Here is a 26,005-nt window from a genome sequence, read left to right on the forward strand (position 1 = left end):
CGCGGGCAAGTGCTCTACCATCTGAGCTGCCGAAGCACTTGCCTGCGAAAGGCAAAGGTCCCGAGTTCGAGTCTCGGTCGGGCACACAGTTTTAATCTGCCAGGAAGTTTCATACCTGTGCACACTCCGCTGCAGAGTGAAAATCTCATTCTGGAAACATACCCCAGGCTGTGGCTAAGCCATGTCTCCACAGTATCCTTTCTTTCAGGACTGCTAGTTCTGCAAGGTTCGCAGGAGAGCTTGGAAGGTAGGAGACGAGGTACTGGCAGAAGTAAAGCTGTGAGGACCGGGCGTGAGTCGTGCTTCGGTAGCTAAGATGGTAGAGCACTTGCCCGCGAAAGGCAAAGGTCCCGAGTTCGAGTCTCGGTCGGGCACACAGTTTTAATCTGCCAGGAAGTTTCTTGAGTACCTCTTGTTTTATGTCACATGCATTACAAAACTGTACCAGCTACAACACTCTTCAGTGTGTATATTAATATTATGCAGTCATAGAATCTCACCTCCTGTATGGTATTATGTTCTGGGGAAATTCTGGAGATGCCATCAAAACATTCAACATTTTTTAAAAAACTGTAAGAGTAATGAAAGGGGTAGATAATCACATCTCATTTGGGCCACTGTTTCAATCAAGTATGATCCTGCCTTTTCATTGTATATATATATATATATATATGTTTGAAAATATAATGTATTTAAAATAAAACGTACACACAGAATGACCACTCATCACTTGTATTTTCTGTAATAAGCATGAAATTCCTCACCTACCTGCTGTGCCTTTAGAATACCATATAGTCTTCTCTTTTTCTTGCCTAAGATCTTTATTCCAGTTGTTACCCAAGATTAACCTGAATTATTGGACTATTGATGACTGGAAACATGTTGCGTGGTCGGACGAGTCTCGTTTCAAATTGTATCGAGTGTATGGACGAGTACGGAGACAATCTCATTATCCATGGACCCTGCATGTCGGCAAGGGACTGTTCAAGCTGGGCGTGTGTGTCTGTGGACTGACATGGGACGCCTGATACGTCTAGATACGACTCTGACAAGTGACACGTACAAAAGCATCCTATCTGACCATCTGCATCCATTCATGTCCATTGTGCACCCCGACGGATTTGCGCAATTCCAGCAGGACAATGCGACATCCCACACGTCCAGAATTGCTACATAATGGCTCCAGGAACACTCTTCTGAGTTTAAACGCTCCCGCTGGCCACCAAACTCCCCAGACATCAACATTATTGAACATACCTGGGATGTCTTGCAACGTGCTATTCAGAAGAGATCTCAAGCCCCTCATACTCTTACGGATTTATGGAGAGCCCTGCACGATTCATGACGTCAATTCCCTTCAGCACTACTTGAGATATTAATCGAATCCATGCCACCTCGTGTTGCGGCACTTTGCGTGTTCGAGGGGCACCTACATGATATTAGGCAGGTGTACCAGTTTGTTTGGCTCTTCACTGTATGTTTGTAATCCCCCAGTTGTGTATCAGCTTCTCCAAAAATTGCAAATGTGTGCCATTCTTGGTTCACATTTTATGACTCATTAAAGTAGTTGATGTTTGTATGGATCGCACTGTTGATGGTAATAAGGGAAACGTAACCGTCATTTTGAGCTTGCGGTTACCCTTGTGTTCACTATTCGAAGGCCGACATGAGTTGTGCATGGTCATTGTGTGTGTGATGGGCTTTTAGGCTGTCAGACACGCTATGGCCCGTGGAGGGGGCCAGAGGTTTTGGGAAGGACGGTGACGGTGGAGACGAGAGCGGCTGCGTGTCCAGGTGAGGCTGTGCCGGTCGCCCGGCGCGTGCGACGGAGCGGAAGGCAAATGTTTGCTCGCCCTCTGGCGCCGCTCGCGCGGGAAACCAAACGCGAAAAAAAACCTGAGTGCGCTCCAGTGCCCACACTAGCGGGCGGCGCCCGTGTTTGCTTTGAATTAGCCGCAACAACATTTGCCCCTACGCGGTGTGCCCTTGTACGCTATAATGGGAACCGCGGTTGCTTCTGCATCCAATAAGTCACGGTTACATGACCTACGCACTATCAGGCAGGCAGGACGAGACAAAGCACAGTTCGAAGACGTTCGGAGAACTACTCAACCAACCTTGAGATGAGCAAAGAGAATGTACGTTAAAGGATTGATAGATGAGGCTCAACAGGATTTCTTGGGGAAAGAGGTGCGAAAGATGTACCAGAAAGTAAAATTCTTCAAAAAGAGATATCAAAGCCGCCAAAAATTCATGAAAGACAATAACGGGAGCATACTCACCAGTGAGCTTTACATTGCTGAAAGGAGGAAACAATACTTCAGGGAACTCCTCAACTGTGATGAACCTAAAGACCTGTTCGAATTTCAGTTTCCTGACGTTGTAGATTTAGTCTATCCTCCACCCACACTTCAGGAAAAAAAAGAATCAGATAATGATGCTAAAGAAGAACAAAAGCCCAGGAGAAGATAGAATCCAGGCAGAAATCATTCAAGCTGGAGGGGAGGGACTCCACAAGAAAATTCACCAAGTAATCTAGGGTATATGGATTTTGGAGGAGATCCCAGAAGATTGGAAGACAGGTGTCATATGTCCTGTACACAAGAAAGGTGACAAAATGAACTGCACTAGCCGGCCGGTGTGGCCGAGCGGTTCTAGGCGCTTCAGTCTCGAACCACGCGACCGTTACGGTCGCGGGTTCGAATCCTGCCTCGGGCATGGATGTGTGTGATGTCCTTAGGTTAGTTAGGTTTAAGTAGCTCTAAGTTCTAGGGGACTGATGACCTCAGATGTTAAGTCCCATAGTGCTCAGAGCCATTTGAACTGCACTAACTACGGAGGAATCGCCCTACTGAATGTCTGTTACAAGATCTTGTCCAATTATATATTGGATAGAATACAGCTATTTGCAGAAGAAGTGACTGGTGAATATCAGGGGGGATTCACAAACGGCCGTTCAACTGTCGACACCATCTTTGTGCTGCGACAACTCACCGAAAAGTTGTGGGAGTATGGCGAAGAATTTCATGTGCTCTTGATAGATTTTAAGAAGGCGTATGACTCCATCCACCGGGAGAGCCTGAGGAACTGCCTAACGGAGTTTGGAATACCTAAGGAACTCATCAGCCTAGTTGGAATCTCACTGATTCAAAAGGCAGAGTGAAGCTCTGGAACCAACTCACGGAGAGCTTTACCACAAAGACAGGGTTGAGGCAAGGAGATGGTGTGTCACCGGTGTTGTTCAACCTGACACTTGGAAAGATAATGAGAGAAGTCTCTCGTAAAAGCTTAGAGGGTATAGGGGTAGAGGGTGAGAAAATCACACATCTCGCGTTTGCTCATGATGTGGTACTGTTGTTCAGATCTAAGGAGGAACTAATGCGGATGAGTGAAAACGTATAGGCGGAAGCAAGCAAAATTGGACTCCTTGTGAATGAATCAAAGTCGGAATATCTGGTGATGAGCAGGACCCATGTGCTTATTCAAGAGACCCACTCCAGCCTTTGATAATCGCAAACCGATCATACAAAAGGGTTCGTGAATTTAAATATCTGGGGGTAATCTTTACAGAAGACGCAGCATGTGAAGCAGAAATCAAAGCGAGGATCCAAGCCGCCAACCGATCATATTTTGGTCTCAGTCAACTTCTTGCATCGCGTGGTCTCTCGAGGAATTTCAAACTCCAGTTGTATAAAACAGTGATTCAACCCGTAGTACTGTATGGTTGTGAAACCTGGAGTGTCCGTAAAAAAGACTTGAACAATCTTCTTCTTTTTGAGCGGAAAGTCTTAAGGAAGATCTTTGGTCCGGTACAAGATGAGATCACTGGGGAATGGAGGATCAGACATAATTGTGAACTAGACGAAATGTATAATAGACCAAACATTGTAGGATTGATGAGAACCAAGCGCCCTGTATGGGCAGGACAGCTGGATGGATAAATGCCGATGGCCTTTGAAAGCTATGGATTTTACTCCCTATGGAAGACACCCACTAGGAAGACCAAAGAAGAGATGGAGGCATGGAATCCATGAGGACTTGCTGCAGATTGGAATAGAGAATGATTGGCGCCAAGAGGCACAAAACAGAACCTAGTGGAGAAGGAACCTTGTAGCAACGCGCGGTCCTCTGGGTCTGATCGCGTAAAGTAAGTAAAGCCGTCGGCACACTGACCGTGCATCCGAACGTTGAGCGTGCCGAGTTTCCACGTCATAGCGTGGAATAGCACGTTCGGGAGTCTTTCCGAACGAGTAGAGCAATATCTGGTATGTCAGATATTCTGAGCGTGCGTCTGAGCGTTGACCAATAAGATGGCACGGCGCCACCTACGTCACACGCACGCCGTCTCCCTTCAGTACAGAATTGTGAGATGCCATATTGGCATTCATTTCAAGCCAATATGTATATATGCCGTTTCTGAACACCAGCAAATTGAGAATCACTGGAAGACCCGTTGTTAGTTGTGTGATTCGTTCCAATAAAATAATGAGAATCGTCATATTCGTGGCAAAAGAATTAATGTAACTTGCGTATTATGAGAGTAGGCTATTTGAAGGCAGCGACACACTGAAGATCCACCCAAAATGCAGTGTTCTTGGTACAATTTGTTATAATTAAATTTAAATTAATAACATAATTATCTACGATTAACGTTTTTAGCAAGGGGTAATGCAGTATGATTAAGCACAAGGAGTGTGTTGTTGATGTAACGTAATGAGTAGCGTCTCTTTCCAGTAATGAGTTTTCGTTGGGGGCGGTGGTTCGCGTCCTAACACTACCAAATTCGTTTTCCTAACATTCGCGTTTTTATTAGGTTCTGATACTTTATTATTAGTTTAATGTAAGAATATACTATAATATTTGATGTTATGTGAATATAAGTTCACTTTTTTTAAGAGGTGACTTTGTTCGATTGGCATAATCTACAGGACAGCTTGCGCTACTTGTATAAAGATATTTTGCTCCTTTTTCTTTTACGCTTCGTAATTCTGCTACTGGGTAGGAACAGCGATCAAGTAGGACTGACCTTGGGGTTTTACTAAAATGTGGGAATGATGAAATAATGTTTATCTTACGCGGAGAAATATTCCAAATTTGTACCGCACTGTTTGTAATGGAGCTTTTGTAAATCTGTCCTTATTGATTGGACATGGTACTTTCCTTTATATGGACGATGGAGGAAATGTGCGTCTTAACAGAGCTAACGCGGGAAATTTACGAACTAGAAACATCCCTCAACTGCCGCTGGAGTGCATTGCGATCGCGTATACCACGTTGGAGCCCACGTACCGTATGCACAAGTCGCATCGTTCCTGAGCGTCCAGCAGCACGTTGAACTTGGCACCCTCAACGTTAACGTTCGACAGCACGGTCCGTGTGCCGACGGCTTAAGTAAGGACGAGGCAGCACTAGGTTTGCCGTGTACACGGTGATCCCATAGTTGCCTGTATAGACGTTCACAATGCGTTTCAGCACAACGTTGGTCAGTGACACAAGGGGTGCACTGGCAGTACTTCACTGTACTTACACATCATGTTCATCACTCAAGGCGATCTTACGGTCTGGTCTACCCTTTTCGATTTTCTTCATCCTTATAGAATTTTAAGAACAGTGCCCGGAAAATAGTTTTCTAAAACAGTATATGACACATATCTAAAAAAAACCTTCGAAACTTAGATTTTCGAGCGCTGTTTAATACAAAATATTTCGAGCACAGCAACACAGTCACTGGTACCTGAGTGCGTAGCGCACAAATAATGTAATGGAGAAGATGCTTGTTCGATTAGGAATTACTAATTTCTTTGACGTAATAGTTTTCTGGGTAACATAGTGCGTCACATTATTAAAAAGTATCACTGGCGAAGCCAACGTTTCAACCACGGTGACAGTGGCCTTGTTCTGGGTCTATAATATGATGCGGTACCATACCCAGAAAACTTTTGTGTCAGTTGACACTGAGGGCGGAAGCGTATGTAGCCAAACTACCCTGAGGTGATAAAACTGATGTACTCGTAATGTAATGTACAAGTTGCTTGTTCGATCAGGAATTACTAATTTCTTTGACGTAATAGTTTTCTGGGTAACATAGTGCGTCACATTATTAAAAAGTATCACTGGCGAAGCCAACGTTTCAACCACGGTGACAGTGGCCTTGTTCTGGGTCTATAATATGATGCGGTACCATACCCAGAAAACTTTTGTGTCAGTTGACTCTGAGCGTAGAAGCGTATGTAATTAAATTACCCTGAGGTGATAAAACTGATGTACTCGTAATGTAATGGAGAAGTTGCTTGTTCGATTAGGAATTACTAATTTCTTTGACGTAATAGTTTTGTGGGTAACGTAGTGCGTCACATTATGAAAAAGTATCACTGGCGAAGCCAACGTTTCAACCACGGTGACAGTGGCCTTGTTCTGGGTCTATAATATGATACAGTACCATACCCGGAAAACTTTTGAGTCAGTTGACTCTGAGCGCGGAAGCGTATGTAATTGAACTACCCTGAGGTGATAAAACTGATGTACTCGTAATGTAATGGAGAAGTTGCTTGTTCGATCAGGAATTACTAATTTCTTTGACGTAATAGTTTTCTGGGTAACGTAGTGCGTCACATTATTAAAAAGTATCACTGGCGAAGCCAACGTTTCAACCATGGTGGCAGTGGCCTTGTTCTGGGTCTATAATATGATGCGGTACCATACCCAGAAAACATTTGTGTCAGTTGACTCTGAGGGCGGAAGCGTATGTAGCTAAACTACCCTGAGGTGATAAAACTGATGTACTCGTAATGTAATGTAGAAGTTGTTTGTTCGATCAGGAATTACTAATTTCTTTGACGTAACAGTTTTCTGGGTAACGTAGTGCGTCACATTATTAAAAAGTATCACTGGCGAAGCCAACGTTTCAACCACGGTGACAGTGGCCTTGTTCTGGGTCTATAATATGATGCGGTACCATACCCAGAAAACATTTGTGTCAGTTGACTCTGAGGGCGGAAGCGTATGTAGCTAAACTACCCTGAGGTGATAAAACTGATGTACTCGTAATGTAATGTAGAAGTTGCTTGTTCGATCAGGAATTACTAATTTCTTTGACGTAATAGTTTTCTGCGTAACGTAGTGCGTCACATTATTAAAAAGTATCACTGGCGAAGCCAACGTTTCAACCACGGTGACAGTGGCCTTGTTCTGGGTCTATAATATGATGCGGTACCATACCCAGAAAACATTTGTGTCAGTTGACTCTGAGGGCGGAAGCGTATGTAGCTAAACTACCCTGAGGTGATAAAACTGATGTACTCGTAATGTAATGTAGAAGCTGCTTGTTCGATTAGGAATTACTAATTTCTTTGACGTAATAGTTTTCTGGGTAACGTAGTGCGTCACATTATTAAAAAGTATCACTGGCGAAGCCAACGTTTCAACCACGGTGACAGTGGCCTTGTTCTGGGTCTATAATATGATGTGGTACCATACCCATAAAACTTTTGTGTCAGTTGACTCTGAGGGCGGAAGCGTATGTAGCTAAACTACCCTGAGGTGATAAAACTGATGTACTCGTAAAGTAATGGAGAAGTTGCTTGTTCGATTAGGAATTACTAATTTCTTTGACGTAATAGTTTTCTGGGTAAAGTAGTGCGTCACATTATTAAAAAATATCACTGGCGAAGCCAACGTTTCAACCACGGTGACAGTGGCCTTGTTCTGGGTCTATAATATGATGCAGTACCATACCCAGAAAACTTTTGTGTCAGTTGACTCTGAGCGCGGAAGCGTATTTAATTGAACTACCCTGAGGTGATAAAACTGATGTAATACCTCCTAATATCGTGTATGGTCCCCACTTGCCCGGCGCACTGCAGTATATTGATTTGGCGTACACTCTACAGAAATACTGATACTTGCTGACTCTACAGCCGACCATAATTGCGAAAGCGCTGCCAGAGCAGGAGTTGATGCGCGAACTGACTTCTCGATTATGTCCAATATATTGCACATGGGTTTCATACCTTGCGATCTGTATAATTAAATCGGCTGCTCAAATTGTCCACAATGTTATTCAAACCGATTGCGGACAATTCTGGCCCACTGAGACGGCGTATTGTCATCCATAAAAGTTCCAGCGTTGTTTGGGAGTGTGAAGTCCATGAATGACTGCAAGTGGCCACAAAGTACCCGAATGTCATTTCCAATCAGAGATCGGTTCAGTTGGACCATAGGATCCAGTCCGCTCCATTAAACGCAGTCCATATCATTATGGAGCCACCACCAGCTAGCACAGTGCCTCGTTGACAACTTGGCTCCGAGGCTCCATGGCATCTGCACCACGCTCGAACCAGCATCAGCTCTAACCAACTGAAATCGGGACTCATCTGACCAGCCCACGGTTTTTCAGTCGTGTATCGTCCAACCAATGGGGTCGCGAGCCCAGGAGAGACGTTACAGGCAATGACGTGCTGTTAGAAAAAGCACTCGCGTCGATCTTCAGCTGCAATAGCTCATTAACGCTAAATGTTGCCGCACTGTCCCAACGGTTACGTTTCTCGTACGTTCCATATTGACTTCCACCGTTACTTCACGCTGTGTTTCTTGTCTGATAGCACTGACGACTCTAAGCAAACGCCACTCGGTCATTACGTGAAAGCCAACGACCGCTATGTTCTCCACGGTGAGAGTAATGCCTGAAATTTGATATTCCCGGCACAGTTTGACACTGCGGACCTCGGATTATTGAGTTCCCTAACCATTTCCGAAATGAAATGTCCCACGCGTCTAGCTGCAACTACCATTCCGCGTTCAAAGTCTGTTAATTCTCGTCGTGGTCGCATAATCACGTCGCAAATCTTTTCACATGAGTCTCCTGAGCGTAAATGACAATTGTGCCAACGCACTGCCGTTTTACATCTTGTGTACGCGATACTACCGCCATCGGTATATGTGCATATCTTTATCCCATGACTTTTGTCACCTCAGCGTGCCAACGCACTGCCGTTTTATATCTTGTGTACGCGATACTACCGCCATCGGTATATGTGCATATCTTTATCCCATGACTTTTGTCACCTCAGTGTGCAAACGCACTGCCGTCTTATATCTTGTGTACGCGATACTACCGCCATCAGTATATGTGCATATCTTTATCCCATGACTTTTGTCAACTCAGTGTGCAAACGCACCGCCGTTTTATATCTTGTGTACGCGATACTACCGCCATCAGTATATGTGCATATCTTTATCCCATGACTTTTGTCACCTCAGTGTGCCAACGCGCTGTAGTTTTATATCTTGTGTACACGATACCACTGCCATCAGTATATGTGCATATCTTTATCCCATGACTTTTGTCACCTCAGTGTGCCAACGCACTGCCGTTTTATATCTTGTGTACGCGATACCACCGCCATCAGTATATGTGCATATCTTAATCCCATTACTTTTGTCACCTCAGTGTGCCAACGCACTGTAGTTTTATATCTTGTGTACACGATACCACTGCCATCAGTATATGTGCATATCTTTATCCCATGACTTTTGTCACCTCAGTGTGCCAACGCACTGCCGTTTTATATCTTGTGTACGCGATACCACCGCCATCAGTATATGTGCATATCTTAATCCCATTACTTTTGTCACCTCAGTGTGCCAACGCACTGTAGTTTTATATCTTGTGTACACGATACCACTGCCATCAGTATATGTGCATATCTTTATCCCATGACTTTTGTCACCTCAGTGTGCCAACGCACTGCCGTTTTATATCTTGTGTACGCGATACTACCGCCATCAGTATATGTGCATATCTTTATCCCATGACTTTTGTCAACTCAGTGTGCAAACGCACCGCCGTTTTATATCTTGTGTACGCGATACTACCGCCATCAGTATATGTGCATATCTTTATCCCATGACTTTTGTCACCTCAGTGTGCCAACGCACTGTAGTTTTATATCTTGTGTACACGATACCACTGCCATCAGTATATGTACATATCTTTATCCCATGACTTTTGTCACCTCAGTGTGCCAACGCACTGCCGTTTTATATCTTGTGTACGCGATACCACCGCCATCAGTATATGTGCATATCTTTATCCCATGACATTTGTCACCTCAGTGTGCCAACGCACTGCCGTTTTATATCTTGTGTACGCGATACTACCGCCATCAGTATATGTGCATATCTTTATCCCATGACTTTTGTCACCTCAGTGTGCCAACGCACTGCCGTTTTATATCTTGTGTACGCGATACTACCGCCATCAGTATATGTGCATATCTTTATCCCATGACTTTTGTCACCTCAGTGTGCCAATGCACTGCCGTTTTATAACTTGTGTACGCGATACCACCGCCATCAGTATATGTGCATATCTTAATCCCATGACTTTTGTCACCTCAGTGTGCCAACGCATTGCCGTTTTATATCTTGTGTACGCGATACCACTACCGTCAGTATATGTGCATATCTTTATCCCATGACTTTTGTCACCTCAGTGTGCCAACTCACTGCCTTTTTATATCTTGTGTACGCGATACCACCGCCATCAGTACATGTGCATATCTTAAGCCCATGACTTTTGTCACCTCAGTGTGCCAACGCACTGCCGTTATATATCTTGTGTAAGCGATACTACAGCCATCAGTATATGTGCATATCTGTATCCCATGACTTTTGTCACCTCAGTGTGCCAACGCACTGCCGTTTTATATCTTGTGTACGCGATACTACCGCCATCAGTATATGTGCATATCTTTATCCCATGACTTTTGTCACCTCAGTTGCCAACGCACTGCTGTTTTATATCTTGTGTACGCGATTCTACTGCCATCAGTATACACGCATATCTTTATTCCATGACTTTTGTCACCTCAGTGTGCCAACGCACTGCCGTTTTATATCTTGTGTACGCGATAGTACCGCTATCTGTATATGTGCATATCTTTATCCCATAACTTTTGTCACCTCAGTGTGCCAACGCACTGCCGTTTTGTATCTTGTGTACGTGATACTACCGCCATCAGCATATGTGCATATCTTTATCCCATTACCTTCGTCACCTCAGTGTGCCAACGCACTGCCGTTTTATATCATGTGTACGCGATACCACCGCCATCTGTATATGTGCATATCTTTATCCCATGACTTTTGACAACTCAGTGTGCCAACGCACTGCCATTTTACATCTTGTGTACGCGATACTACCACTATCTGTATATGTGCATATCTTTATCCCATAACTTTTGTCACCTCAGTGTGCCAACGCACTGCCGTTTTGTATCTTGTGTACGTGATACTACCGCCATCAGTATATGTGCATATCTTTATCCCATGACCTTTGTCACCTCAGTGTGCCAACGCACTGCCGTTTTATATCTTGTGTACGCGATACTACCGCCATCAGTATATGTGCATATCTTTAACCCATGACTTTTGTCACCTCAGTGTGCCAACACACTGCCATTTTATATTTTGTGTACGCGATGCCACCGCCATCAGTATATGTGCATATGTTTATCCCATGACTTTTGTCACCTCAGTGTGCCAACGCACTGTCGTTTTATTTCATGTGTACGCGATACTATCGCCATCTGTATATGTGCATATCTTTATCCCATGACTTTTGTCACCTCAGTGTGCCAACGCACTGCCGTTTTATATCTTGTGTACGCGATACTACCGCCATCTGTATATGTGCATATCTTTATCCCAAGACTTTTGTCACCTCGGTGTCCCAATGTACTGCTGTTTTATATCTTGTGTATGCGATACCACCGCCATCAGTATATGTCCATATCTTTATCCCATGACTTTTGTCACCTCAATGTGCCAATGCACTGCCGTTTTATATGTAGTGTACGCGATACTACCGCCATCAGTATATGTGCATATCTTTATCCCATGACTTTTGTCACCTCAGTGTGCCAACGCACTGCCGTTTTATATCTTGTGTACGCGATACTACCGCCATCAGTATATGTGCATATCTTTATCCCATGACTTTTGTCACCTCAGTGTGCCAACGCACTGCCGTTTTATAACTTGTGTACGCGATACCACCGCCATCAGTATATGTGCATATCTTAATCCCATGACTTTTGTCACCTCAGTGTGCCAACGCACTGCCGTTTTATATCTTGTGTACGCGATACCACTACCATCAGTATATGTGCATATCTTTATCCCATGACTTTTGTCACCTCAGTGTGCCAACGCACTGCCATTTTATATCTTGTGTACGCCATACCACCGCCATCAGTATATGTGCATATCTTTATCCCATGACTTTTGTCACCTCAGTGTGCAAACGCACTGCCGTTCTATATCTTGTGTACGCCATACCACCGCCATCAGTATATGTGCATATCTTTATCCCATGACTTTTGTCGCCTCAGTGTGCCAACGCACTGCCGTTTTATATCTTGTGTACACGATACTACCGCCATCAGTATGTGTGCATATCTTTATCCCATGACTTTTGTCACCTCAGTGTGCCAACGCACTGCCGTTTTATATCTTGTGTACGCGATACCACCGCCATCAGTATATGTGCATATCTTTATCCCATGACATTTGTCACCTCAGTGTGCCAACTCACTGCCTTTTTATATCTTGTGTACGCGATACCACCGCCATCAGTATATGTGCATATCTTAAGCCCATGACTTTTGTCACCTCAGTGTGCCAACGCACTGCCGTTATATATCTTGTGTACGCGATACTACAGCCATCAGTATATGTGCATATCTCTATCCCATGACTTTTGTCACCTCAGTGTGCCAACGCACTGCCGTTTTATATCTTTGTACGCGATACTACCGCCATCAGTATATGTGCATATCTTTATCCCATGACTTTGTTCACCTCAGTTGCCAACGCACTGCTGTTTTATATCTTGTGTACGCGATTCTACTGCCATCAGTATATGCGCATATCTTTATTCCATTTCTTTTGTCACCTCGGTGTGCCAACGCACTGCTGTTTTATATCTTGTGTACGCGATAGTACCGCTATCTGTATATGTGCATATCTTTATCCCATAACTTTTGTCACCTCAGTGTGCCAACGCACTGCCGTTTTGTATCTTGTGTACGTGATACTACCGCCATCAGCATATGTGCATATCTTTATCCCATGACCTTTGTCACCTCAGTGTGCCAACGCACTGCTGTTTTATATCATGTGTACGCGATACCACCGCCATCTGTATATGTGCATATCTTTATCCCATGACTTTTGACAACTCAGTGTGTCAACGCACTGCCATTTTATATCTTGTGTACGCGATACTACCACTATCTGTATATGTGCATATCTTTATCCCATAACTTTTGTCACCTCAGTGTGCCAACGCACTGCCGTTTTGTATCTTGTGTACGTGATACTACCGCCATCAGTATATGTGCATATCTTTATCCCATGACCTTTGTCACCTCAGTGTGACAACGCACTGCCGTTTTATATCTTGTGTACGCGATACTACCGCCATCAGTATATGTGCATATCTTTAACCCATGACTTTTGTCACCTCAGTGTGCCAACACACTGCCATTTTATATCTTGTGTACGCGATGCCACCGCCATCAGTATATGTGCATATGTTTATCCCATGACTTTTGTCACCTCAGTGTGCCAATGCACTGCCGTTTTATTTCATGAGTACGCGATACTATCGCCATCTGTATATGTGCATATCTTTATCCCATGACTTTTGTCACCTCAGTGTGCCAACGCACTGCCGTTTTATATCTTGTGTACGCGATACTACCGCCATCTGTATATGTGCATATCTTTATCCCAAGACTTTTGTCACCTCGGTGTCCCAATGTACTGCCGTTTTATATCTTGTGTATGCGATACCACCACCATCAGTATATGTCCATATCTTTATCCCATGACTTTTGTCACCTCAGTGTGCCAATGCACTGCCGTTTTATATGTAGTGTACGCGATACCACCGCCATCAGTATATGTGCATATCTTTATCCCATGACTTTTGTCACCTCAGTGTGCCAACGCAGTGCCGTTTTATATCTTGTGTACTCGATACCACCGCCATCAGTATATGTGCATATCTTTATCCCATGACTTTTGTCACCTCAGTGTGCCAACGCACTGCCATTTTATATCTTGTGTATGCGATACTACCGCCATCAGTATATGGGCATATCTTTATCCCATGACTTTTGTCACCTCAGTGTGCCAACGCACTGCCGTTTTATATCTTGTGTACGCGATACTACCGCCATCTGTATTTGTGCATATATTTATCCCATGACCTTTGTCACCTCAGTGTGCCAACGCACTGCCGTTTTATATCTTGTGTACGCAATACTACCGCCATCTGTATATGTGCATATCTTTATCCCATGACTTTTGTCACCTCAGTGTGCCAACGCACTGCTGTTTTATATCTTGTGTATGCGATACTACCGCCATCAGTATATGTGCATATCTTTATCCCATGACTTTTGTCACCTCAGTGTGCCAACGCACTGCCGTTTTATATCTTGTGTATGTGATACTACCACCATCTGTATATGTGCATATCTTTATCCCATAACTTTTGTCACCTCAGTGTGACAACGCACTGCCGTTTTATATGTTGTGTACGCGATACTACCGCCATCAGTATATGTGCATATCTTTATCCCATGAGTTTTGTTACCTCAGTGTGCCAACGCACTGCCGTTTTATATCTTGTGTACGCGATACTACCGCCATCAGTATATGCGCATGTCTTTATCCCATGACTTTTGTCACCTCAGTGTGCCAACGCACTGCCGTTTTATATCTTGTGTACGCGATACTATCGCCATCTGTATATGTGCATATCTTTATCCCATGACTTTTGTCACCTCAGTGTGCCAATGCACTGCCGTTTTATATCTTGTGTACGCGATACTACTGCCATCTGTATATGTGCATATCTTCATCCTATGACTTTTGTCAACTCAGTGTTCCAATGCACTGCCGTTACATATCTTGTGTACGCGATACTACCGCCATCTGTATATGTGCATATCTTTATCCCATGACCTTTGTCACCTCAGTGTGCCAACGCACTGCCGTTTTATATCTTGTGTATGCGATACTACCGCCATCTGTATATGTGCGTATCTTTATCCCATGACCTTTGTCACCTCAGTGTGGCAACGCACTACCGTTTTATATCCTGTGTACGCGATACTACCGCCGTCTGTATATGTGCATATCTTTATCCCATGACTTTTGTCACCTCAGTGTGCCAATGCACTGCCGTTTTATATCTTGTGTACGCGATACTACTGCCATCTGTATATGTGCATATCTTCATCCCATGACTTTTGTCAACTCAGTGTTCCAATGCACTGCCGTTACATATCTTGTGTATGCGATACTACCGCCATCTGTATATGTGCGTATCTTTATCCCATGACCTTTGTCACCTCAGTGTGGCAATGCACTACCGTTTTATATCCTGTGTACGCGATACTACCGCCATCTGTATATGTGCATATCTTTATCCCATGACTTTTGTCACCTCAGTGTGCCAATGCACTGCCATTTTATATCTTGTGTACGCGATACTACCGCCGTCTGTATATGTGCTTATCGCCATCCCATGACTTGTCAACCTCAGAGTATGTAGTCCAGCTGTCCGATGATGACTAGCTGGCGTTGGAGTAGTGGGTATAAAGACTACCGTCTGGAAGCTGATCATGAGGATGAAGTAAACTGCAGTGGTATTCTGTTACACAGAAGGGTGTTCAGAGTTTGAGGTCAGTCATTACCTTGCAGAGATGCACTGCCCTGTACCACTGACACTGGTTGGTTAGTTACAGTACTGCCGGCTGGAGTGGCCGTGCGGTTCTAGGCACTACAGTCTGGAACCGAGCTACCCACTATGGTCGCAGGTTTGCATCCTGCCTCGGGCATGGATGTTTGCGATGTCCTTAGGTTAGGTAGGTTTAAGTAGTTCTAAGTTCTAGGCGACTGATGACCGCAGAAGTTAAATTGCATAGTGCTCAGAGCCATTTGAACCATTTAGTTACAGTACTGAACAGTGCTCGGAGATCTAATTTTTTTTGGAATTGCATCGTACTGGTTTAGAAGATCAATATCAGGCAGTGACCTTCATATCTTAAAGTACGAAGGCAATTGAAGAGAATGAGTCCATTAGTTCCTCTTATCAGTGGTGTTTTGCCTTACGTATGGCCCCATGATATACGGAGTGAATAAAATGTGCATTACTATAGACGTATGGGGGCTGAGAAGTGTTTCTCTAGTCTATTACAGTTATTGCACTCTATGGCCAAATCCTGACACTCATTGTTGTTCGGTCCAAACCAACAGCGATGTAACTGAATTGTTTAGGACTTTTAGTTCAACGAAAACGTTCCGTCTTCGAGTAAGGCTTCCGGAACTGATCAGAGTGACAGGGGACATCAATCTGACCAGAATTTTTATAGCTTTAGATCACGTTGAGCTCAGACTGATGGAGCTGGCCGGGGTGGCCGAGCGATTCTAGGCGCTTCAGTCTGCAACCGCGCAACCGCTACGGCAGCAGGTTCGCATCCTGCCTCGGGCATGGATGTGTGTGATGCCCTTAGGTTAGTTAGGTTTAAGTAGTACTAAGTTCTAGGGGAGTGATGACCTCAGAAGTTAAGTCCCATAGTGCTCAGAGCTATTTGAACCATTTTCAGACTGATGGACTTCAGACGAACGGGTAAACACACGAACCGTATTCTGTGGACTTTTTAACGTGACTTTTCTTGGCTGGGTGGTATTTTGAATTGTGGTTGCGTAAGATACCGGTAAAGGTCGTGTTTGAAAAAAAACGTATTTCTACCTGCTTTATGACTCCCCCAAGTTCAGGAAACAATGGCGTGTTACCCATTACCAAACACTTCGTGTACTTTGCTTTGCTTTACTTGCTCTTTCATTTTTTATTTTAAATTAGTGAAGTAATTTTAATCCATCACGGGGTTCGTGGTATGACTCCCAAAACACCAGACTCAATCTGCGACCCCTAACACCATGTGTCAGTCCTGCTTCCGCAGAAGCAGAGAGCACAGGAGTAGTGTAGCAAGGTATTTTTTGGCCCACTTTGATATTGGATGAGAAAATTACTAACCCAGGCATGAAATCACAAACTACGCCCACCTCATCAGACATATCATCGCCATCAAGTGACAAGCAATGCCCCCCCCCCCCCACTCCCCTTATCTATGAAGTCATTCACGTTCCAAGAAGCCACACCTCATTTCTTGGAATGGCAATGGCCATTGTAACGAAAGAGGCAGTCATCTTGGCTATCCTCAAAAGTATGCAAATGATCTGAAATTTTTACACCATGTTCGGAAGTATTTACCCACAAAATTATGTAAGTTGTGTAACTTGCAGAATTTCCAGCAAAAACTCTCTCTCTCTCTCTCTCTCTCTCTCTCTCTCTCTCTCACACACACACACACACACACACACACACACACACACACACACACACACGTATCCGTCCAACTTGCTGCCTGAAACATGGCTGTGACGTCTCAAATTAAGTGCCCCAATACTGTTGTCATGCCTAAATAGCTACAAACACATGTGGCTAAAAAAATCCTGTTACACAGACAGCTGACAATTCGTGACAGGCAACAATGAAGCGACGTACCATAACAAATCCGCCCAAACTTATAAATCTACGAAACACACATTCGCTAAAATATGCTGCTAAGCAGACAAGCACACAAACAAGTAGGCAGTTTAAATTACTGCCAGCTACTGAAAGAACGCAATTAATTCTATTTTTAGGTCTACACTTGATGTAAGGCGCAATGGATCCTCAAATATCTCCACATCTAAACTGTTCTGTGATGCTTGTCAAGTGTCACAATATTAATTCACTGACACAATGTTTATGTCAGTGTCACGATCTTGGAATTTCGATCTGACCATATGTTATTGGTGGTTTGTAGAGCGAACTAACATAACCCGACGATTTTACAAGATTTTCAGTATTGTTTCACATTAGGAAGCACCATTTTATAGGGGAAGAACACAATGCATTCCGTTCTCCTCTAGAACATTTGCCGAACTGGAACTATGCTGCCAAGGCTCTCCAAAAAGTTTACGGATTTTATTTCCCACAATCAGCTGCAACATAAAATCCAACCAAAACATGTACTGTAAAAACACACAACATACCCGAACGACAAAAGAACTGACCAAACACCATTCTAGGAAGGAGGGAAGAAAGTGTATTGATGGTATTTTTGTTGTGGTGTAATACCTGAAATTTTCTGGATGTAGGGGCATGACGGTAGGACATCTGTTAAGATATCACGGACTAACTTCCATGGTACCATGGCACTAGAGGGAGCTGGAGAGGGTAAAAACTGAAGAGAAATACAGAGTTTGGAATACATTCAGCGAATAATGGAGGATGTAGGTTGCAAGTACAACTCTGAGATGGAGAAGTTGGCCAGCAGGGGAATTCATGGTGGACTGCAACGAATTATTCAGAAGACTGATGACCCCTTCCCCTCAATAAATGAATAAATAAATGAATAAAATAAATAAAAAATAAAACTTCCTGTGCTGAACAAATTTTTAATTTGAAATCAATAATGCTGAATGGCAAAAATATAGTGGTTTCTTTCCCTGCCTTCAAAAAAGTCTTTGGGTAGAGAGACCGTAGGTAGGATCATCAGAGAATTTATGGTCAAAAACAAGGTCGCAAACACTATCAGAGGAACCTTCCAAAGTGAAGTTTATGGGAGAATTATCCCAACCGTTTGAAATCAAGAAATGTATGTGGCAGGGCGATGGATTATTACCAATACTATTTAACTGTGTCCTGGAAAAGATTGTAAGAATTTGGAATTCCGAACTTGAAAATGAAGGGATTAGCCCAATCTGTTTAGAAAGAAAATCGGGAGGAATCAAAGTCTGTTGCTTGGCTTTTGCTGATGGTTTTTCAATACTTGCAGAGAACAAGCGGCCATACAGATCAATCTACTAGAATGGATCGCTCTAAAGAGAAGACCAAATTCATGACAAGTGACAAACATGGACCACAATTCCTTGAAACGATGACTGGACGGACTGAGGGGGTAAAAAATTCAAATATCTCGGTGGAGCCATACAAGAGAACTAACTGGAGAAAGCTACTGTGGGGGACCGGATTCAAAAATGGAGAGAGCTTACGGATTAACTAAAAACATTTACAACAAAAATTGCATCTCTTGGAATGCCAAAATAAAGCACTACAATGCTGTGGTAAAAACAGAGTGCTTGTATGCGAACTAATGCCTCTCAATGAATTACGAGTTGGAAAAGCTGGAGATACTACAAAGAAAAATATTACGGAAAATCTTGGTTCCAAACCAGACTAAAACTAACTTTAAACTTCGGAGCAACAATGAAATCTACAAAATAAGTGGAGAAAATCTCGGAGTCCGTTGAAAAGAGGAGGTTATCATTTCTAGGACACCTGTACAGAATGGACAAAACCACACTACCCAAAAGGATATTCGACTACCTGTGGAAAAAGAAGACAACAACGACATGGATTCAGGAAGCTCGTAAAAGGTCTGGAAAGGTTCAACATTCAGGAAGTTCATATGTTAAATAGGGATACATTTCCGACAGTTATTCAAAATTTGGAAGGATTTCAAGTCCAAAGAACTAAGAAGATTGGAAGAGTCTGGACGAATGAAAAGAAGCAACAGCACAGCGTTCATATGAAGGAGTACTAGAGAAAGAAGAAACTTCAAAGAAGAAATGAAAATGTAGCGTTATCCTAAGTGATCAATTTGCAAATAAAAAGAACATAAAATAGAAAATGAAAAAAATTGAACTGCAAATTTCCATAAACGCAAGGAAAACTTCGTGATACGAAATGTTTACATAGAACACGACAATATACAGTGACAGAACAAGATAGAAATGAAACATATCCGAAGACAATGATGTAACAAGACAGACATGAAGGGTCGATACCTGGAAAATACAATCTTTACCGCCAACACTAAATTGTTTATCAAAACCAGTAACAATTTCGAATACAAAGACACACACACACACACACACACACACACACACACACACACACACATATATATATATATATATATATATATATATATATATATATATATTCCATGTACAACTACAGATCTTTGATCCTGAACGAAAACTCGAACTTCGCACCAAACTAAAATTGTATTATTTCTCAAAATGCGTAAGATTTCATGTACACACGGCGCTGCCATCTTAGTGTAACTATTTTGCAACACTAAAAATAAATACTAGTGAATTACATCTTGGCACTACATAAGTTATAGATAAAGCAGCAATTGGGAAAGTTCAGAGCCCGATCTTTGTACCATATTTTGTAAGCACAGCGAACAACTGAATTAAATATTTACATATCTAAATCGTCTGTATAACTTATTGAAGTACATTTGGCTTGCTTATTGGCACTTATGAATAAATTTGGTTTAGTCAATGAGCATAATTTGATCTTTTTACTATGCCTTAAATTAAACAAATTAAATAAACATCGGTTCTATAACATCGAAAAGCACACATGGGCATTACTGCTGATCATTTTGTTGATATATCAAAATGGTGATGGCAGTAACAAAAACCTGTTGGAAGGTGGAATTGTTAAAACATGTTTCTCAGCACCATCATCTTACCCCGTCTTGGTTCAATTGGCAACTTAGCAACGATCCACCTCAATGGAGTATATCATCTAAGCACTTCATTTCTCAAAGTAAGACCTGAGCTTCTAAGACCTGAAACAGACAGTATACGTGCCATAACTCGTTAGAGCATGTGCTATTACTTGATATACACCTGGTATACGATCTCATTAGTTCATTCTATGATTTAATAGTTACTTTGGGCTGTACTACTTTTTCGTTGTTGAAACTAGTGCCAAACAGTACAACGATATGTGCAAAACGAAGATGGTCTACAAATGACCCATTTTATGTGTTCCAACTTTCAGATGAAAAATAACGGAAACAAAATAGGATATGCAGAATTAAAATTATCTGAAAATATCTTCAAGAAGATGGGAAAAGTTTTGGGGAAAATAAGAGAAGTGAAACATTTGAAAAGAATAAGAATACAAAGAAGCCATAAACATTAGATGAGATTATGAGAAGAAATGACAAATAGCATGGTTACCAACAACACAGATTAAATTGTATAAACATTCCAAGGACTCATTAAATGTTTGTGCCATGAAAGAAATGAATCAAAAACACAAATAGTTATGGGAAAGAATAACGATAATCCTAAAGTAAAACCGTCATTGCATGAAATCATTTGAGTCATGAAAAATATATAGGTGGTTGAAGGTGTGATGTTAAAGTGGGAGGGAAAATTAATACAAAAGAAAATAAAAAAAGTATACAAAATTTCTGATGAAAAGATTATTCCACTTCATAAGGAAAGAAGAAAGACAAGATATAAACAGTTGTACACTTATTACCCCACTATTTGTAATGTAGTAGATAATCACTAAAATTATCAACAACTGCACAGAGAAAACAACAGCTTTTAACTAGATAAGGAAGGAACTGGCTTTCTAAGTGGATGCACCACAGTAGACCATATACAAGTACTGGATGGAATTATAAAACATAGAATTCTAAGTACAAATTACCACTATGCTAGAGGTAACAGATTTAATAATGCTTTGATCAAACTGGAAATCAGTGACAATAGCCTTTGCATTACTATACTAGGTTTTTGTCCAAAGTATCAAATATTTTACATATGTTCCATTTCTAACTGTATCGAATTTCCCCCAAAAAACTTGTAACTCTCTCTTGGTAGGAAGTATCCAAGAATGTGTGGACAGTGGTTCAATTTTCTGGACATCAAATGAAACAAAAAGTCTTTACAAGTCTTTTCAAACATTTTTACACATCACTTTTTCTGATTTCAATCCCTATCCCTAGGGACATCTTAATTTCATAGTATTTTTACACAATTTGTGAGTCATTTATCTACCAAACTCGACTGAAATTGCTCCAGGCATTCCTGAGTAAAGCTTTTATATCATCAGCCTTGATCCACAGGCTGCTAGCTGTGCCTTAATGTTACAGTAAATTTTTCCAGATAACGAGTGATACATGTTTCAGGTTTGGTAAAAACGGTTTCAGGCATTACAATGCTATGCTGAACTTCCTGAAATATCATTGCTTTGTACACAGACCCCTCCACAACTAGTGTTTGTAGGAGTATATTACTCCCACAGTATTTTTATATGAATCATGTAACAAGGGACAAGGGTATACAAAATTTGGTTGAAATCGATCCAGAAGTTCCTGAGGTGTACCAGGTATATACCAGAATTTGGTTAAAATCGCTTCAGAAGTTCTTGAGGAGTCCTTATGTGTCACCTCTTCCCCCCCCCCCTCCCCCCCCCCCCCCCCCGCGTTCTGTTCCTATGGGAGGTAGAGAGATCTTATCACTGAAGTAGCTCATTGCAGAAAGTGAGTGGTATTTGCAATAAGTTTGGTTGAAATAGATCCAGTCTCTAATACCTTTGCAAAAACACTGCTCAGGACGTGACGTAAATAAATTTGCTGCCAAGTGTGCTGTCATGTGGGTCGTGTGATTAAGAACTGAAAAGTTTTGCTGCAGCGACTACAGTGCCTGCAGAAACTTGTGACAGGTCACAACTTTCTCAACTAATAAAAGATAGGACAGGAGCAGCCAGTAATTGCAACAGAAGTTGATGTAGATAGGCACAGTTCTTAAGAGGCAGCAGAGATGTTCCCTGGCTGGGAAGAAGAGCTTGCGATAGCAGCTAGCAATGGGAGCAGCAGGTGGCAGGTGGTAATCAGATATCTCAGGATTCAAGGACAGGGGCCCAGACTTCACCGAATCAGCAGCATGTGGTGGGGTTGGCACAGTACCAGAGCTACAGCACCAGAAACATCACAACACATTGCAATGTATCTCAATGCAGCTGAGTATGACCTGTTCCAACACAAAACAGCAATGAGGAAAATTAGGATTGCAAATGATATTTAAAGTGCATGTGGTCTGTTTGAAATGGCTCCTATTAGTGAAGTAAGCTCATCAAGAAGTGGTGGAATAAGTGGTAAGAAGGCTTTGTGTATAATGGGAACATCTTTTGACAGTAAGAAGAGGGACCCGAGGGTATTTGATTCTGAATTTGACCTAACAAAGCTGTAGGAACATGAAATTTTGTTTAGTTTCGTAAAAGTGAAAATTACTGGAGAAGTGTGGTCCCGACTGCAAGTATGTGAAAGGATTCGTACTTCAGAGGAAGTTCAATAGGTTCTCAAAGACAATTATTCTAGCAAGTGAACTATTGACTATTATGCATGTAAGATATTCTTAGCCATGCAAGGGCAAGGAGAAAGGAAATTAACAGCAACATGAGCAATGAGGTAGATGAAATGCAAATAGATTTCTGAGAAACTGTCAGTAGAACGTCCAGCAAGGAAAGCTTAAAAGGAGCAGTTGAGCTACATGACTTCTTAGGTAGAGGGTGCTTCGTATGAGCTAAGTAACGACAGAGTGCACATAACTGTGAAACGCTGCAGTGATAGGACTGGACTAGCAGCAGTGGTAGCATTGCAAGAAGAGAGCGCATTACTCTTGCTGAGGGACAGGGGAATAGTCCTGGAAATTAGATGTGGGTGTGTGAAGAAGATGATAAGACCGTCGAGAGATGTAAAAGATCTCAGTTATTTTTCATGTTCTTTGTGAGGGCACTTTGCTGGTAAGTGTAGTCAGAATAAGCCATAGCGGAGAGTCCGAGTAATAACAGCCACTGAATTATGATTGTTTTGGTTTGGTGAGACAAGTTCACACAGACACAGAGGGCGATTAATGAAAGTGCTTGACAGAGATCCCAGTACGTTTAAAGGGAACTGTAAGGAAACCAACAGATTAATATATGGAAATGCTCTCAGTGCAATCTGCCAAGTAATTGTGGGCCATGTAGGTCAGCAGAGAATGTAACATGTTTTAACTGTTAGCGAACAGGGCACTACAGCGGGGACTGTACAGGGGAAGTGCACTGTAATGGCAGTTAAAAGAATTTAGTATTTCTTTTGATCGTACAATTAGAATAAATTAAGGAGAAAAGTTTTGGCTGAAACGTGTCACCAGTGAAGTGGTAAGTAAAAGGTGTGGTGAAAATATGCCTGACTGAGGAAGGTGCCAGAGAAGTCAGGCACAAGTTTCATGCATGTCGGTCAGGATTAGACATTCCATACAATGGGTTGATCATTGGCGACTTCTAACACAGCTAAGGCTGAGTTAGACTATGTGGGAAAAGTGTTAAGATTATGAGGACAAGACATAGCCTTAACAGTAGAAGAATAACCAAAACCTTATATGTTTGTGGCTGACCATGCATCTGACTGGGAAACAGCTGAACGAGAGGAAAAGATAATGTTGTTAAGAGTGAACGGTAGGACACCATGTGACAGTGAAAATGAATGCTTACCCTGAAACAGGAGACTGTACATGGGATGTACATACCAGAATCATTAGTAAGACTGTGAAACAGCAGGTGCATAATGTGCAATCAGTTTGTCAGAGGAGAAAGTTCAAGGATGTCACATTAGTGACAGAAGAGGTAGAGTGACAGGTGAAAGCATGCAAAGCAAAAGGCAAAAATGAAGCCTCAGAGAAGACAGAAAACCGTGTTAGTGTTCTACAGAAACATTCGAGAATTGACCATTTAAATGTGGAAGAGAAAGCTGTAATAATGGAGTTTTACACAGAGTATAGAGATGTATTCCACCCACCAGGTGACAAACTGCTGTGTATATCTGCAATGAAGTATGGGATACCGATAGCAACAGACAGTTCAGGAGAAATGGTGAATGCCAGACTGTAAAAAATGCTAGAATCGCAAAAAGAGGTCTTAAAAGACCGCGTCAAGCAAATGCTGAAAGACGACATAATTGTCGAAAGAAAGAGTGTATGAAATGTACCTTTATTGTTGGTTCTGAAAAAGAAAGACGCCAGTGGCAAACAGAAATGAAGGGTTGTAGTTGACTATAGCCAATTAGACGATACTACTGTTTGCGATACGTTTCTCCTACTCAATGTCTCCAACATCTTGCACAAACGAGGACAGACAAAGTACTTCTCAGTGCCTGATCTTGCAAGCAGACACCATCAGATTTTGACGGACGAAAACGACAGAGAGAAAACTGCTTTCAGTTCGACCTACCGGCAATGTGAGTACAAGCGAACGCCAGTGGGACTGAAAGGATTCCCAGGATGATTTCAGCGGTTAATAAACACAGATGTAGGAGCATACTGAGAAGCTCTGTGAAATATTTGATGGGTTGCGAGAGCATAATTTAAAGCTGCAGCTGCATAAGCGCGGGTGCTTAAGGAAAGAAATTATTTACTTAGGTATTACATGACAAAGGAATTGCATCAGACATGATGAAGGTAGAAGACGTAAGGTTCTTTCATTGGCTGATAATAACGAACGAGTTAAGAGGGTTTTTAGGCTTGATCAGATACTACCAAGGATTACTTGCTATATTTAGCAAAATCGCGAAGTAACTTCATGGAATGTTAAACACGTGGAACATGAATGGGACGAAGGAAAAATACCAAAGGGAGAAACTAGTTAATCCACAACTACCGCAATAGTCAGACATTGAGAAGCCATTCACAGTGACTACAGAAGCGAGGAATGAACACTATGGGCAGTTCTGCCACAAGACAAGAAAGTTAGTGATGTCTGTTCTATGCCCTTCCAGGCCATTGAAATGAGCGTTTGGCGTCATTGGCCGGGAGGCCCCTTACGGGGCAGGTCCGGCCTCCCTGGTGCAAGTCTTATTACATTCGACGCCACATTGGGTGACCTGAGCGCCGGATGGGGATGAAATGATGATGAACACAACACAACACAACACCTGTCCCTGAGTGGAGAAAATCCCCGACCCAGACAGGAATCGAACCCGGGCCCGTAGGACGCAATCCGTCACTCTGACCACTCAGCTAT

Source organism: Schistocerca piceifrons, chromosome 7 (genome assembly GCF_021461385.2).
Source record: "Schistocerca piceifrons isolate TAMUIC-IGC-003096 chromosome 7, iqSchPice1.1, whole genome shotgun sequence".
Taxonomy (NCBI): Eukaryota; Metazoa; Arthropoda; class Insecta; order Orthoptera; family Acrididae; genus Schistocerca; species Schistocerca piceifrons.